General features: G+C 44.3%; 1 protein-coding gene across 7 annotated transcripts in view; it reads left to right on the top strand.

The window, feature by feature from the left end:
- PLEKHG1 (pleckstrin homology and RhoGEF domain containing G1) overlaps window positions 1-16,835 on the top strand; it is a 306,586-nt gene that overhangs the window by 124,466 nt on the left and 165,285 nt on the right. For 2 of the 7 annotated variants that reach the window (XM_040350856.1, XM_040350855.1), the window contains exon 2: window positions 6,857-6,966. The exons of the other annotated variants lie outside the window; for them this stretch is intronic. The gene's annotated coding sequence lies outside the window, so the exon portion shown is untranslated. The remainder of the gene's footprint in view (window positions 1-6,856; window positions 6,967-16,835) is intronic. 7 annotated transcript variants of the gene reach the window in all.

Genomic DNA, 16,835 nt, shown 5'->3' with positions numbered 1-16,835 from the left:
CCTGAAAAACCTTTGATGGTTTTTCCGACAGAATTCCGCTCAAGCTTGGCTTGCATACACACGGTCACACAAAAGTTCTCTAAACTTTCGTCCGTCAAGAACGCGGTAACGTACAACACTACGACGTGCCGAGAAAATTAAGCTCAATGCTTCCGAGCATGCGTCGAATTGTTTCCGAGCATGCGTCGGAATTTTGCGCAATGGAACATTATAGTGTGTACCCCACTTAAATCTTACTTTGTCAGTCACTGTCCTGGAACAAGTATGCAGGTCATGAGTCTTGATTTGACTGGCAGCATGCTCATTTTGAGTCTGCGACATACAAGGTAAAAAATTATGAGAATGAAAGCACTGGAACCTACACCTTCTAACAGTAACAATCTCCATTTCAAGTGGTTGTAAAGGTTAAAGGTCTTCTACCTTAATGCATTATCTGCAAAAAACCTTTTAGGCCTCGTACACACGACCAGTTTCCTCGGCAGAATCCATCAAGAAACTTGGTGGGAGAGCTTACTGGTCGTGTGTACATTTTTCATCGAGGAAACTGTCGAGGAACTCGACGAGCAAAAAAGAGAGCAAGTTCTCTTTTTCCTCGACGGGAGTCTCAAATTGGCTCGTCGAGTTCCTCGTCGGGCTGGTTTCCGACAAGAAACTCGAGCGTGTGTATGCTAAGAAACCCGCACTTGCTCAGAATAAAGTATGAGACGGGAGTAAAAGTAGCATTTGTAATGGAGATAACACATTTTTAAAGCTGTAACAGACTGAAAAGTGCAAATCACGCAAACACATGAAATTAGCAAAACCAGCCCCAAGAGTTGTGCCAGTGGAATCAAACTTCCCCTGCCGTTGTATGTGTTGTAGGTCACCGCGTTTGAGAAAGAGGAGATTTTGTCTTGACTGCAGAGGCGTCCCCAGGGGGGGGCCAGAGGCGGCCCTGACCCCCCCAACATCATGCTGTGCCCCACCATGTGCCCCCCCCCCAAAACATTTTTTTTTTATTTTTTTTTGCAATTTTTGTATTTTCCTCCCCGAGAGGGAGAGCGTCCCCAGTCAGCTCTGCGGGGGATTCCTCCCCCTCCCTCTGCTCGCCGACACTGCATAATGCGAGCGCTCACACAACCATATATTCTAGCCTGGACTGTGTTTAAGTGTGTGCACTGCAGACTTCAGTACACTGTAATCACTGAACTACATTATCTCCATCCCTTCTCCCCCCCCCATCTGTCTCCCTCCCCCTCTCCTGTTCTTTCAAAACATTCACAATTTACTTTCACTTTCAGTTAGGCAGATAATATACGGTGCAAATTTCTTTCCTGCATCCACAGATTGCAGGAAAGAAACTTGCATGATTCCCCCATCAACAGACAGTGGTGACAGGGGAATATCCCTCCTGCCCAGCAATTATATTCTCCCGACAAACAGTGATTATCACCAGTGGCTATACAGCAACCACTAGTGATAATTATAAGAGAATCTGCTCATTAATGGTTCAAATCTCAGCTAGTTTCTGCTGAACCAGCTGAGATTTAAACTGTCTATGGCTGGTCTTAGCTCTTAGGCAGCCCATACATTGATTAGCACTGTGGAGTGTCGGCTTCCTGGCGTGATCGGGCATGTGGGATTTCAAACACACCCGAGCCCATCTCTATTGGTTGTAGACAGTTGAGCTCCCTGCAGGTTGCTTAGCAGCAGTGGACCTTTCTCTGACATGCTGATCGGGATGCAATCCAGGTGATGCTCTTAGTCAAATCCTAGTCATAAATATCAGTGATTTTATTGATCAAAGCCCACAGTTTACAGGCATAGAGCCCACATGGCTGCTGATCATACGGTTGATTATATTTATGTGGTTGAACTCTTGATGCAAATAAATACTGTGTTTATTAGATCTGACTGGGAGCATCACCTGGATCACATGCCGATCAGCATGTCAACAGAGAAGGTTATACAGCATTACTGCTGCTAGGTGACCAGCTGGGGGCTCGGCTCTCTATAACCAATAGTGCCAGCCTTCCCCTGCATGCACCCATAATGTCACCAGCACTAGGTCCTAATATAGACTGCCGCCGCTGCCAAGGAGACAGACGCCAGACCAGCGCTGTAAATAGCAGGGGATCCCCACTGTGGCAGAACACTAGGGCCCGGTGGCAAGACAACCTTTGCAACAATGATAGTTCTTCCACTGCTTTGGACCCTTATATTTTCTTGGTGTGCTGGTGGCATATATCTCTTGTTTTCTGCCACCCTGGGGGGCCCCAGTATAGTAGGAAGGGAGCTCACTGCAGAACATGTGAAAGGGCCCATAGTGGGATCGTAGTAAAGGGCCCCAGGATATATATATATATATATATATATATATATATATTTATATATATATATATATATATATATATATATATATATATAATTGCATTTTATAGTTGGCCCGCCTACTTTTGTCCCTGTCCCCCCATGTGCCCCCCCTAAATATGAAAGCTGGAGACGCCACTGCTTGACTGTGTGTACGCAAAGCAAGCTTGTTGAGTTCCTCGACAAGCCTAACAAGGAACTCGACGAGGAAAATGATGTGTTTTGCCCGAAGAGTAACTCGGTCGTGTGTACGAGGCCTCAGATGCAATTCCCCCTACCCCCTAAATGCTAAAGTATTATAGTACTATACTAAAACTAAAAAATAAGATCCTTTACAATCACTTTAAAGGTGAACTTTCAACTTTTTCTTATATTCATATTTTATATTTAGAAAGTATTTTCTTATTCTGGAGTTCAGCTTTAAGGATGATAATTATTCTTGGCTATTTTACTTTTCCTCCTGTGCAGGTGCAGCCCATACTGTAGCCAAAGCTCTGACTGATAACAAAGAGTTATCTTCCTGGTGAGCTAATATGCTTCACATAAGTCAACAAACAATTCCAGGACAGTCTGACATCATTTGTGCTGCAGGAGACTGTAATTTGAGAATTTTATGGCAGGTGGTTAAGAAATATTATTTATGGGCTCTGCAGAGCATGTACAAGCAAATGCAGAGAAACATAAAATGAACATCTTCCTTTTGTAAGACTAATGCCGCTTACACACGATCATTTTTCGGCATGAAAAAAATGTTGCATTAGGATAGAGCTAAACCAGTGATTGGAATTCTTGCTACATTGCTAGAAATTTGAAGTGTATTTCCGGATCAAAGAAAAAAAAAAAGCGTTTTAGAACTTTTATCTAGTGCATGCACATTTCTCAAAATCTATTTAACCACTGTATATGCTTTATAGACCAGAGCAATTTTTACAGGTTCTCTATCTTAGGTCTGTCGGACTTCCGAGAAAAAAAGTCCGATGGAGGTTACACACAGCCGGACTTTCCGAGAAAAAAAGCCCGTCTGCCTTTTTTTCTCGGAAAGTCCGACCGTGTGTACGAGGCAAAAGTGTTACTCAACCCATAACAGTAAAATAAGTCTGTATATGCAGCATAGCATGCTTGTTATATTCACTCCGGAACCTAAGGGGTTAATCCTCTGCACTGGGTAAGGAGATTGCAACTTTCAGTCCAGGGGCCCCTCCATAGAAAGTTTGCAACCTCTAGTCCAGAGGGCCCGCCATAGGGAGACTGCCACATTCAGTTCAGAGGTCCCTCCATAGAAAGATTGTCACATTTACCTCTAGCAACCAATAAGTACCGCATTTATCGCGGTATAACGCGCTCCCGCGTATACCGCGCACCCCTAAAGTTGCCCCGAATCCTGTGGAATTTTTTTTTTTTGTACTTACAGTTTTGGTGTCTTGCGCGGCGTCCATCAGTGGCCTCATCGGGTCCGGCGTTCGTCTGCGGCTTCGGGTGTCCTCTTCGTCGGGTCCGGCGTCCTTCTGCGGCTTCGGGTGTCCTCTTGGTCGGGTCCGGCGTCCTTCTGCGGCTTCGGGTGTCCTCTTCGTCGGGTCCGGCGTCCTTCTGCGGCGTCCTCCCCGCTCGTTTCCGCGCCGAGTTTGAACACTGCGCCGACATATACAGAGCGCAGTACACTCGTGTATTGTCGGCAATGCTCGGCAACTCTCGCGCTGACGTCCTGTACGTCCAGGACGTGAACGCGGAAGGAGCCGAGACTGCCCGACTATATCCGAGTGTACTGCGCTCGGTATATGTCGGCGCAGTATTTAAAACTCGGCGCGGGAAAGCGGGTATCGGCGTATACCGCGCACCCACGATTTGCCCTGATTTTCAGGGAAAAAAAGTGCGCGGTATACGCCGATAAATACGGTAAGTGGTAATGTTGAACAGTAACCAATAGCAACTAATCAGTGAGCAGTAATGATGTGCAGTAACCTCTAGCAACCAATTGATGAGTGATAATGATGTGCAGTGACATTTAGCAACCAATCAGTGAGTGGTAATTATGTGCTGTAACATCTAACAACTAATCAGTGAGCAATAATGATATTCTGTAACCTCTACCAACCAATCAGTGAGCGGTAATGATGTGTTGTAACCTCTAGAAACTAATCAGTGCATGGTAATGATGTGCTGTAACCTCTAGCAACTAATCAGTAACCTGGTAATGATGTGCTGTAGCCTCTAGCAACCAGTCAGTGAGCAGTAATGATGTGCTGTAACCTCTGGCAACCAATCGCAATCTTTGCCTGATCTGCTGAAGTAAACTGATTTTGAGTCTAGCTACTATTTATTGTATTTCTCAGAGCAGGTGAAGAGTAAAATTGCATGGAAGGGGGGTATTGTGAAGTATTCACAGTGATACCTCACATGTGTGGTGTGATCACCGTTTACATATACATTCGGGCAGGGGCGTATCTACTGTGAGGCACACAAGACGTTTGTCTCCGGTGGCATTTTTCAGGGCCCACCCCCAGGATGTAACCTCCTCCTCTTGTCCAAACTTGCTCCGCCTCCCCTTCGCCAGTCCGGTAGAGACTCCAGAGGACACTGATCATGTAAGGGAAGAGAGAGGAAGGGCTCAGTGTAAGACAGCCAGGGAGTAAGAAGGCTGCCACTCTGGTCTCCTTGTGCTGTGTGTGGGGCGTCTGAGGAAGTAATGGCCGCTCAATGCAGGCATTTGGAGTGCCAGGACTGAGATATGGCAGCCTGCTTTGCTGGGACTTGTAGTGCCCTAGACTGTGGTGGCTGAGGATTCCTCGGTCCCCCACAGAGGGCACTACAAGTTCCAGCATAGTGGCCTGTCATTTCTCAGTCCCCTACACAGGGCACCACAAGACCCAGCAAAGTGGTCTGCCATTCCTTAGTCCCCTACAGCGGTAACTACAAGTCCCAGCCTAGTGGGCTGCCTCAGTGAGGAATGGCAGCCTGCTATGCTGGGACTTGCAGTGCCCTCTGTGGGGGACTAAGGTATGGCAGCGTGCTATGCTGGGACTTGTAGTGCCCTACACTGCAGGGGACTAACAGATGGCAGTGTAAGGGAGAAATCTGGGAACCCTGATGTACTGTAAGGGGTATCTTATGCCCTGTACACACCATCAGAATTTTCTGATAGAATAAAATCCGGAATTCCATTCAAGCTGTCTTGCCTACACACTGTCAGATCAAATTCCGCCCGTCCAAAACGCAGTGACGTAAAACGCTACGACGAGCCAAGAAAAATGAAGTTCAATGCTTCCGAGCATGCGTCGACTTGATTCTGAGCATGTGTGTTTTTTTCTCCGTCGGAGTTCAACACAGAAGATCGGAATTTCTGATAGGATTTTTTTCCATCAGAAAAAAATAAAACATGTTCTATTTCTAAACTTTGTCGGAAAAAAGTCTGAGAGGGCCCACACGCGGTCGGAATATGCGATGAAAAATTTCAGTCTGACTTTTTTCATCGGAAATTCCGATCGTGTGTACAAGGCATTACAGATGAAGGGGTGAAATTTAGATGGGGGTACCCAAAATACACCACTGCATGCGGGACGGACGTATGTGTTTACCTTCTGTACGTGAGCACTGGGGATGGGGGTGTTATTGCTATCACAAGGATGAACAGCATCTCTTGTGGTAGCATGGGCTGTGACCAGGGGTCAAGTCCTAGGGAAAAAAGTGTGGGAACTCCCACCCAAGACCCACTCCCCCACCAAAAAAAAAAAAAAGATGATACGCTCATATGCATAATTACTAAACCGCATGTTTTTTTTCCGATCCATTGTACCATAGTAATCCATTATGTTACTGGCCGCTTCCTGTATATGGATTCATCGGGTAGTGTGCTGGTATTCCGTCACTTCCTCGATGCCGCAATGTCTCCTGGAAGCTTTTGTCATGCTTCTTTCTAAATCCTGCGATAACTTGTGGCAGACCTCCGCAATGTCTCCTGGGAACAATGACAAAAGCTCCCAGGAGACATTACGGCATCGAGGAAGTGACGGAATACCCGCACACTACCTGATGAATCCATATACAGGAAGCGGCCAGTTACATAAAAGATTACTAAGGTTCGCCTGCCCCTGACAGTGACTCGAGCTGGGCATCGCCGCTTAGTGAAGGATTGGCTCGGGTGGCTCGGCTGCTCTAGTCCTGCAAAGGGAACTGCGTTCCTGCTGTGAAAAAAGTGCAGGAACTCCGTTCCCACGCGTTCCCGCAGGACTTGAGCCCTGGCTGTGACAGGTCTTCTTTATGGAGAGATCTGGGGTCTATTAGACTTATAAGATGCAATTTTACAAAGTTTTCCTGACTTGCATCCTTCATGATCCCCAGGGTCTTAAATTGGAACTAAATCTAACTTTTAGGAAACTGGGAGCCAGCTATGTCTCTTCTGATATAATAAACACTTTCATGTCTTCTATTGAATGTGCCCTGAGCTGTGCAGTGTGCATTCCTGGCACACTCTGGCTGTGCCAGAATGACTGACTTCTGTGTGCATCCACAGGATGACATCGTCCACTGAAGGCCAATCAAGAAGCCGAAATCAGGCACCCAAAGAGAAGATGACAGCGGCTGGCAAGGAATGTAAACCGTTGCATCGCTAAAAAGGTGGAGGTAAGTATATTGGGAATTATATTAGTTCCACTTTAATGAACATAAGTGGAGTTCTCACTAAGCAACAGCAAATACTTCCAATTCCTGAAATTCACAGTGCCTGCTAGCAGATTATAGCAGCACAAGATAATATTAGTACTTTATAGATCATTCGTCTTCGCCTCATTAAAGTGTATAAAAAGCCAACATTTCTGAATTGGTTAGGGAAGCATTAATCACTTCCTGACGGCCGTACGACTTTATATGGCCGCAGTGTGGTTCTTAATCTCCGGGAGGCCGTCTACATACGGCCTCCAGCCACTGGGGGCGCGCGAGCGCCGCCGACGGCAGCGCACGCGTGCCCGCCGCGTCACCGAGATGCCGATGCGCGTGCCTGGCGGCCGCGATGTTAACCAGGCACCCGCGATCGGCGGTTACAGAGACAAGGACGTGGATCTGTGTGTGTAAACACACAGATCCACGTCCTGTCAGGGAGAGAGGAGACCGATCTGTGTCCCTTGTACATAGGGACACAGATCGGTCACCTCCCCCAGTCAGTCCCCTTCCCCCACAGTTAGAAACACTATGCAGGGTACACATTTAACCCCTCCCTCACCCCCTAGTGTTAACCCCTTCAATGCCAGTCACATTTATACAGTAATTAGTGCATATTTATAGCACTGTTCGCAGTATAAATGTGAATGGTGCCAAAAACGTGTCAAAAGTGTCCGATGTGTCCGCCATAATGTCGCAGTCCCAATAAAAATCGCAGATCGCCGCCATTACTAGTAAAAAAATAAATAATAAAAAATAATAATTCTGTCCCCTATTTTGTAGGCGCTATAACTTGTAAAATGTAGAAGAATACGTATCGGCCTAGACTGAGAATTTGTTATTCTTTTTTTAAATTGGGCTATTTATTATAGCAACAAGTAAAAAATATTGTTGTTTTTTTTCAAAATTGCCGCTCTTTTTTTGTTTATAGCGCAAAAAATAAAAATGATCAAATACCATCAAAAGAAAGCTCTACTTGTGGGGAAAAAAAGGACGTCAATTTTGATTGGGAGCCACGTCGCACGACTGCGCAATTGTCAGTTAAAGCGACGCAGTGCCGGGAGCTGAAATTTCACCTGGGCAGGAGGGGGGTATATGTGCCCAGTAAGCAAGTGGTTAAAACCCTGTCTGTTTATGTTCTGCTAAAAAACATCTACATGTGCACACATTCATGTTTCTTTAGTCCTGTGAGGTTTTATGCATTTGGGAATATTTCCAAGATTTTGAATTAGTGGAATTATCAGTTTATAATTATAACTTCAATGGAGAGTTGTAGTGTCAAGCAGTTTCCAAATGTGAACGTGGCTGAACCACGTGTTGCTTTCATAGCAATATAAAGTGTCATAAGAACTTTTATTCTGCCTCCCAGTCAAACATATGCCTGCTGTACATCACCTAGAGGAATGCAACTTGGTATTTATAAGACATTTTTGCACTTTAACTGGAACAAGGTGAACAGAAGTGAAAAAATAGAAGAAACAGTTTGATTTAAAACTCCTCATCTATGTAAGCACCTGAATATGACCTTGTATCAGCCTTTAGCAATTAGTTTACAGTGGGTATTCGGTGTGGGAAAAAATAAGCAGCACAAGGAGCCAATCAGTTGATCAGAAGTATGTTGATAGGATAAGAAGCTGATAGGAAGTGAAAGCAGAATACCTAAAGATTAAAGCCCTGTACACACGATCGGTTTGTCCGATGAAAACAGACCGATGGTTTTCATCGGACAAACCGATCGTGTGTGGGCCCCATCGATGAAAAAAAAAGTTTTACATTTTTCCTATGGATAAAAAAACAATAGCAATAAAACGATCGTCTGTGTGGAAGTACATCGGTCAAAAGTCCACGCATGTTCAGAATCAAGTTGATGCATGCTCAGAAGCATTGAACTTCATTTTTCTCAGCACGTGGTAGTGTTTTTTTATTGTACAATTCTTCTTTAGGGGGCGTGGCAGGGTGCGTGTCCTGTGCCTACATACTTTTACTAATAGGTGTCCCTCGTTCCCATCTCAAAAGGTTGGGAGGTATGCTTCATCCATACTTGTTTCTCTACAGGAGCCTGGCCAGTCAGTTATTGATGATGTATCACTTTTGTTGATTTTAGCAAAATAATTAAGTTAAGCAGACCATAGAAAATCTTTGTTTATATGGATAATTGCTGATTTAATATACTGTATTAGGTGGATTCAGAAAGACTTAGGCTGGCGTATCAATAGATACGCCAGCCTAAGTCTGAATCTGCGCCGACACAAATTTAAGCGTATTCTGGTAACCAGATACGCTTAAATTAGGCTCAGATACGAGCGGCGTAAGTGTCTTACACCGTCGTATCCTAAAGTGTACTTTTTAGGCTGACCGCTAGGTGGCGCTTCCATTGCGGTCGGCCTAGAATATGTAAATGAGTAGATACGCTGATTCACGAACGTACGCTTGCCCGACGTAGTAAAGATACGCCGTTTACGTAACGCACTTTCAGGCCTAAAGTTATTCCATCAAATAGCTGGAATAGTAATGTTAAGTATGGCCGTCGTTCCCGCGGCAAAATTTGAAAATTTTACGTCGCTTGCGTAAGTCGTCCGTGAATAGGGCTGGACGGAATTTACGTCCACGTTGAAACCAATACGACCGTGCGGTGTACTTTGCCGCAATGCACACTGGGATATGTACACGGACCTGACGTCAATCACGTCAGGTCACCCACCATTAACATAAAACACGCCCCCTCAGCCGAATTTGAATTAGCTGCGCTTACGCCCGCCCGATTTACGCTACGCCGCTACTTAGCAGGCAAGTACTTTGTGAATCATGAACTTGCCTCGCTAACTTACGGCGGCGTAGTGTAAACACGATACACTACGCCGCCGCAAAGTTAGGGCGGTCTTTGTGAATCTAGCTATATGTGTTATGCTTATTAGAATGATTTTAAAACAAAGGTGCAATTGTTCTTTAAGCGTATTATAAGTGCAGATAATGGCTTTTCTCCAGGAACATAACAACAATACCTACCCAAAATTTGTCTCAATCAGTGCCTCAACTGCCCCTTTTTACCTCTGTTATTCGCTACTCCTCTCTGGTGATGATCTCAGCACCACTGACCCCAGTTCCAAGCCATGCAGGGCCCCACATGTTCAGCAAAGAAAGGAAGGAAAGGCCTACCCAGTCCTGTGCAAATGGCATCTAATATGGTACCCCTCTATATGGTCCTTCCTTTATTTAGTACCTCATGCAGCAACATAATTTGTGTTGGCGGTGCTTCTGCCTTGCCAACTAGCAAAACAAATTTAAGAGGTAGAGTGGGGCTGCAGAGATTCACTATTTTCCATACAACCATAAATCTGAATAACGCAATATTACAAAAGCAAGTGAAACTCCCGTTATTAAGTAAAACGTCTTAAGGTTTTAAGTACCGTTATGCTTAATTTGTATTGTCTGATAAATGTGAATAGTCTGAAGTACAATGGTCGCTATGGTATTTCCGTGGCTAAAAGCCAGCTAGTGTTAAATATTCCAGTCAGCTACACCTCTTCAAACATATTTGGAAACAAGAGCCACACTAAGTACTTGTTACAGGAGATGAGAAACCTGAGTAAATGTAATAAATTTACTGGCATACCGGCCTTTCCACAGAATCCAAGCATTTTACATTTTTTAGGAATGTATTAATTAGGGTAGCAGTTTCTCAGAAACTCAGATAAGCCCTGGTCATTAAATGTGTCTTAAAATAGATGAATTTACAGGAGTTTATTCTTACAAGTATTGCATATTGTTAAGGATGCTTGTTGTGTTTATTCACTGAATTATAGGAGTACTGTACTTCAAACTTGTGACCGGAAGGTATTGAGCGCAGGCTGATATTTTAATATCCAATTGCCTTCTAGAGTATCAGGAAGGAATTTATTCTTCGCCCATCGGACTATGGTTTATAGGGTTTTTTGCCTTTCTCTGGATCAGCTATGGGTATAATTGTGCATATGGAGGTTTCCTATTTATTTATTTATTCTAGTTAAAGGTTCACGCTGCTCAAATATGAGCATCTCAACTCAACATAAAATTAAAACTGTTTGAACAAATATACAGTATTCTGCTTTCCTAATATAAAATGTTAAAATAATATATTTTTTTCTCTATTTGCAAGTTTTTATCTGGTGATACTGCCAGTATAAGATATCTGTACTTCCAATGGGGGGCCCATCAACTGTAAAGCTGCTGCTGTTGAATTTGTGGCCCCGTTGATTGCCCTTCAATCCGTGTTTTCTTTCTGCAGAGATGGGTGTCTCATATTGGCATCTGCCATCTTAAGGTGCTGTCAACCACAGGGGTAGTGCTGACTCTGTCTCGGGAGTTAATGCACTTATTCCCCATTCACTGCCCGGAGAGGAAGAAAGCCAATACAGATATTGGATTTTGTGTGATCACAGCTAAATATCCATAAATATAAGCTAAAATTGACAAGTTTAGATTTCAATCTGCAGCCAGATGTAATTTTCTAAAACTGACAAAAAATGTAAACCATGGCTTTGGGGCATTTTTTACTCTGTTTGTGTATGGGTGGATTTGAGTGAAGATGCTCAGCTCCTTTAGAAAATTAGTCTGCAGCTTTTGTCATTAAAACACTGTTTTAGGAAAGCTAGAGTCTCACATAGGCCCCGTACACACGACCGAGGAACTCGACGTGCCAAACACATGGAGTTCCTCGTCGAGTTCAGTGTGGAAGCCGCCGAGGAACTCGGCGGGCTGACTTTCCCATTGACTAACGAGAAAATAGAGAACATGTTCTCTTTTCGGCTCGACGAGTTCCTCGTCGGCTTCCTCGCTGAAAAGTGTACACACGACCGAGTTTCTCGGCAGAATACGGCTCCGACCGAGTTTCTGGCTGAATTCTGCCGAGAAACTCGGTCGTGTGTACGGGGCCTTAGATTGAGAACATGAGATCCTGGGAATCTACAATACAATTTGATACAATTCATACAGTAATATAGTTCACCTGGAGGTACTGTTTGACTCTGGCAAGTTATCATTAGAACTAATGTTCCAAATCAGTTATCAAAGCCTGCAATACCATCAGGCGCCACTAGAGGGTGACTCACGCAAATCCTAGCTGTCTGGACACACACAGGCAGATGCAAATGTTGCATACAATATGGTGTACTTGAGGGTTGTGTAGCAGCTAAGAGATTCCCACACACTTCTGAGAATCCTCAAGCTATGGTGTGAGCTAGAATCCTTGCATAATCATTGTCCACACATTATGCACAAATACACAACAAACACGTGGTTCACAGAGTGGAATGCCAACCACCTGGTGTCTCTACACTGACTGGTCTGATAGGCAACCATACACACGTACACACTCTCTGATCCCTGTTGCTGACAATAAGACATTTCCCTGCCTATGGGAGAAAAGATAACTTCCACATACTGACACTAATCTGCATGCAATCAGATTGGCCGTCTTGTGTCAGCCAACCACTTCAATTACAGAGAACACAAGAGTGCAACCTCATGATGCAATGATCACAGAGATTAGCAGAACATTTACAACAGAACATACAATATGACAGTGCCTCAGGGAGTTGTCTTCTCTTAGTAGTCTGAAGGTCACCTACTAATTTTATATTTAATATCTCCTAGGCAGGGCAGTACATAGAATATGTACAAAAACAATAATTACAAAAGACAAGAAAAAAAATGATATACACGAATATTGGTTATTTGCTAAACAAAAAAGGGAGAAAAACAAACTTCAAACTTTACCATTTGGGCAGTATCACTTTGTTCTGTTGGAGGGACCACGCTAGAAATTTAGTAACTGCCTTGTTTTCAAACATTTTTATTGCTATATTTTTTTCCATGCTACTTAATTTTTAGAGGTAAAGATGTGGGATGGCTTCTTTCCCCTTGGGAATGTACCTAGGGAGGTGATACAATATCTAGTGTGAAGAAAGTTCTTTGGCTCTGGAGTGGCTAACCTGTCAGAGATTCCTTAGCAGCAAGGTGTTGACCCCACAGATCAGTGTTTCTCAACCAGGGTACCATCTGGTTTCCACCAGGGTGCCATGAGAACAGGACCCAGTGTGCCCTGGATCAGCATCCCGAATTGCCATGGTGTGGGTAGGTGGGCTCTTCACCAGCACCATAACAACCAACAGCTCTGTGATGAGGAACTGTGCGAGTTGGGGGCTCTGTGAAAAGGGGTATAGCATACTCTGTCTCTTTGAACTGTCCATTCACGAGCCCTCAGCTATGCTAATTGGACAATTACAAGTTCTGAGCTTCAACCATCTAAAAAATATATCAGCAGCCTATTCCAAACAGGCCAATTCTCTAAATTTTGCAAAAATATTCTTCAGCAAAGCTTTCTGAAATACACTATATTGTCAAAAGTATTGCGACGCCTGCCTTTACACACACATGAACTTTAATGGCATCCCAGTCTTTGTCCGTAGGGTTCAAAAGTGAGTTGACCCGGGAGCTGCGGTGGCTCAACGCGATTTGCACTGCGCTGACAAGCCATTCACCTCTGCAGCTAGGGGTTCGGATCCCGGTCTCGGCTACATATGAATTGAGTTTGGTGGTCTCAGCCCGGCTCCCGGTGGGTGTGCTATGTGAGGTAAGCCTGCGCTTAGTACGCCCACCCCCCTCCCACAAAAAAAAAACACCACACTTACACGCATTCGAAATTGGGTTAACATGCACGCACTTTGACCATGCGGTCTCTAAAAAAAGAGAGGCGAAGGACTAACGGGGCTGGTTGAGCGGGCTAGATCCTCTCACTCCCTTATAGGGAGTCCCTCTGCCCCGTTGAGCTTCAAAGCGGAGCAGGTAGGGCGGGCTATGTGGGAGGACCCCCACACGCACCCGCCATTGCCACCCGGGGCATGGAGAAAAGTGGCAGATTGCCTCTGGGGGAGGCCTGCCTACTCCCAACTCCTGCAGTCCGACTCCTCTCTCGAGTACACGCACAAAATACACTTTAAGAAAAAAAAATTGAGTTGACCCACCCTTTGCAGCTATAACAGCTTAATCTCTTCTAGGAAGTCTGTCCACAAGGTTTAGGAGTGTCTATGGGAATGTTTGACCATTCTTCCATAAGCGTATTTGTGAGGTCAGGCACTGATGTTGGAAAAGAAGGCCTGGCTAGCAGTCTCCGCTCCAGTTCATCCCAAAGATGTTCTATCGAGTTGAGGTCAGGACTCAGAACAGGCCAGTCAAGTTCCGCCACCCCAAACTCGCTCATCCATGTCTTTATAGTCCTTGCTTTGTGCACTGGTCCAAATCATTTGGTGGAGGGGGGATTATGGTGTGGGGATGTTTTTCAGGGGTTGGGCTTGGCCCCTTAGTTCCAGTGAAGGGAACTCTTAAGGCGTCAAGACATTTTGGACAATTTCATGCTCCCAACTTTATGGGAACAGTTTGGGAATGGCACCTTTCTGTTCCAATATGACTGCGCACCAGTGCACAAAGCAAGGTCCATAAAGATATGGATGAGCGAGTTTGGGGTGGAGGAACTTGTACTTCAACCTGATAAAACACCTTTAGGATAATTTAGAGCAGAGACTGCGAGCCAGGCTTTCCCGTTTAACATCAGTGCCTGACCTCACAAATGCACTTCTGGAAGATTGGTCAAACATTCCCATAGACACACTCCTAAACCTTGTGGACAGCCTTCCCAGAAGAGTTGAAGCTGTTATAGCTCCAAAGGGTGGGCCAACTCAATATTGAACCCTACGGACTAAGACTGGGATTCCATTAAATTTCATGTGCGTGTAAAGGCAGATGTCCCCATTCTTTTGACAATATAGTGTATGTCAATTTATATATGCATCAACCCATGGCAGAATTCATTTTGTACTAGTCTGACTTAAAAAAATAATGTATTCTACATGGTCCTTTTCTTATGGCCTATTCACACCTTTGTGCTACAATAATGCCTGGTGAATCGCACCCACTACAGGGTGCTGCCCTAGCAAAAATATAGCAGGTGAAATTTTTGGTCTGTTGTGATGTTTTAGGCAGCCCATTTAGATGAATAGGCTGCCTTAATGCTCTTTAACGAGCAGCATAATGCGCATTAATGCACATGTATTGAATGCACCCTAATGGATCACCCTAGTGTAAAAGAGCCCTTTCAGAATCAGCACTAAGGAATTAAGAAAGCTTTATTGAAGAAGAGCATAGAAGGGTGTATCAAAAACATCTTCTTAAAGAGAATCAAGGGAAAAATTATATAAAAGTTGAATTCAGGCAATTAAGATAAAATAGGCATGTGAAGTTATAGTCCTGTCTCTCACACTGGCTGCCCTAAGGGCAAACATACATAACAGACATTTACAAGTAATGCATCCAACTCAAACATCACTCGAGCCATTTGAGTTAACAAAGGAATGGTAATGAGTACTTGAGTATATTTGTCACTGCGCACCCATAGATGTTCCTGGAGATTGGCAAATATCTCTAAATGTTTTGAGACTTTTGAGACTCTAAACGTTATACTGTCTATCTTTACAAAAAGCTCCTCCACGGGCCCCACCCCAAGCCACTAATACCCTCACCAGCGCTCCAGCGTGGCAGTCAGTAACAATACCTGGCACTTACAGGTATAGAGAGCATATGTTCTTCTCCCATGTGAAGATTGCTAACACTAGCTGACACTACAAATTTTAGTGCCGACTGTCAGGAGGAAAGATCTGCAGGCACTTTTACTCAAAATAGGCAAAGTCAAATTGTCTTTTTTTAAAGTACCTTTCACATGGTGACATGTAGGCTACTGTGCATCCCTCCCAGTGTTTTAGTGCGCCAAGTCTCTGACAGTCTATGAGTGGTGTAAGGGGTTATCTCGGTAGCGGGGTGTGTGACCCCTTGGATGGGTTCACCACACACTGAATTTATACAGACTGGCAGTCGAAGACGTTGAAAACAAAGTTCTTGGTTTATTTTTCCATCTTGCTGGAAAACAATTGCAAGCATCCAAACAGCATAAACAAAATCAAACATAAAATAAACCCTAGCCACTCTGGGCGTCTACCTTCCACACAGGAACCTATCTATGGAGTCTGACTCAGCCTAGCGCTGGGCAGACAGTGCTGGTCGTACAGCACAAAACAATAGTCTTTTGATTTTTATCACACAGAAAAATCAATCCTCTCCTCACCTCCTCACAAGACTTTCAGTACTGCTCTCCTACTCACAAAGCTTTAGGATGCAGCCAATTAGTGGTAATCCTCTGGGCTACTTATAGAGGCCTTAATTGCCTCATTCTGAACAGCTGAAGTTATTCAACAGCCTTTAGCCTTTCTCTGGCTACGTTTGTAGCCGACGCCCGATAATGATTGGTGTATTGTCCAAACAAGGCAGAAATGTATCTCCCGTCTGTGACAACATCCACAGATTTACCTGACTTCCTGTCACAGTGGACAGGGCTGAATGGTATACCGAGTAGGTACATGCTTTATAGGCCCTATATCTTTTTTGAACTCTTAGGGCCTTAAACGCAAATTCCATTTGGCACAGAATTCAGACCTGTCCAGCCACAACCTGCCATAGACATTGACAGGCTGCAGCCAGAGGGGCTGGATGCTAAAATGACAGCAAACACCCCTGTGTGCAAAGGGCCTAAACCTTCCGCTTGTTAGGTTATGAACATAATACAATAGTATAATGGTATCAAATAGATGTAATTTTCCCGTAAAGTTCAGATACAATGCACTATTTATTTCTGTTTGAGTAATCATTAACTCACAATTATATACATTAGCCATAAAGGTGTTCATTATGTGGCAATTGATTATGTCTGGACTTTGAATTACTAGAAACATAGCTTTTGTGTTTCATTAAAG

The sequence above is a fragment of the Rana temporaria genome, chromosome 4 (genome assembly GCF_905171775.1).
Source record: "Rana temporaria chromosome 4, aRanTem1.1, whole genome shotgun sequence".
NCBI lineage: Eukaryota > Metazoa > Chordata > Amphibia > Anura > Ranidae > Rana > Rana temporaria.
Note: the sequence above shows the minus strand (reverse complement) of the source record. Positions and strands in the feature narration are given on the sequence as shown.